Here is a 948-nt window from a genome sequence, read left to right on the forward strand (position 1 = left end):
GGGATTCCCCCACCCCATGTGCAAGCAGAGTTTTTCATTTTTTTAATCATGTTAAATATTTTAAAAAAATCATAACATTTTTAAAAAATATTTCTTTAATTACTAAATAAAATAATAATAATTTTACGGATATTCTACCAATGTGTATTTTTTTAATCATCTTAAATATTTAAAAAAAATCATAATTTTATTATGAAAATATTTCTTTAATTATTAAATAAATAATAATAATCATCTTATCATTTTCCAAATTGAATTGAATTGCCTATATCCACAGCGCAAACAAGTATTTGGACTGGATTTCCTCTTAGCAGAATGAATCTCTTAATTACGTCTGGCCTGATTCATTCTTCTGGCTGTCGGACTACCAAATCAAGGTTGGGCCTTTATGTTGTTGCCTAACACCTATGTAAATAATGTCAAGAAGCCCAGTAATTTATAATACAAGCTCACATAGATCAACCCGCTTTTAGATATCAAAGGGTTAATTATCGAAAAATAAGTTCCGTTGCCGGGACTCGAACCCGGGTCTCTCGGGTGAGAGCCGAGTATCCTGACCAACTAGACTACAACGGAGGATGCCTTCTTGCTAACAAGAGTTATAAATAACTCTTCAATTCCTTAGATGTTATACTTTCACTACGTAAAATGACTGCTCAACACTCATAATCTTAATAAACCACATAACACATTATTTTTATTTTTAATTAATATTTTTATTTTTAAAAAAATTAATTAAATTCATCTACTCATCATCTATATACCACCACATAATCAGGAAGAAAAAGACTAAATAAAAAAATTATGTATAATGTGTAGAATTTTACTAAGCAAAAGCTTTTACTGTTTACGTGGCTGTATAAACAGTAAAAAATGCTATATTCTTGAGTTCGACTTATACAGTGTTAAAAGTTCACCCCCATACATTAAAAGTAAATAAATAAGATT

General features: G+C 29.0%; 1 non-coding gene across 1 annotated transcript; it reads right to left on the minus strand.

Moving 5' to 3' along the window:
- Nucleotides 1-503: 503 nt before the first annotated feature.
- On the minus strand, nt 504-576 carry TRNAE-CUC. The gene has a single exon. It is a non-coding gene; the product is annotated as a tRNA-Glu (tRNA).
- Between the last annotated feature and the right edge of the window lie 372 nt (nt 577-948).

This window comes from Carya illinoinensis, chromosome 6 (genome assembly GCF_018687715.1).
Source record: "Carya illinoinensis cultivar Pawnee chromosome 6, C.illinoinensisPawnee_v1, whole genome shotgun sequence".
Classification (NCBI taxonomy): Eukaryota; Viridiplantae; Streptophyta; class Magnoliopsida; order Fagales; family Juglandaceae; genus Carya; species Carya illinoinensis.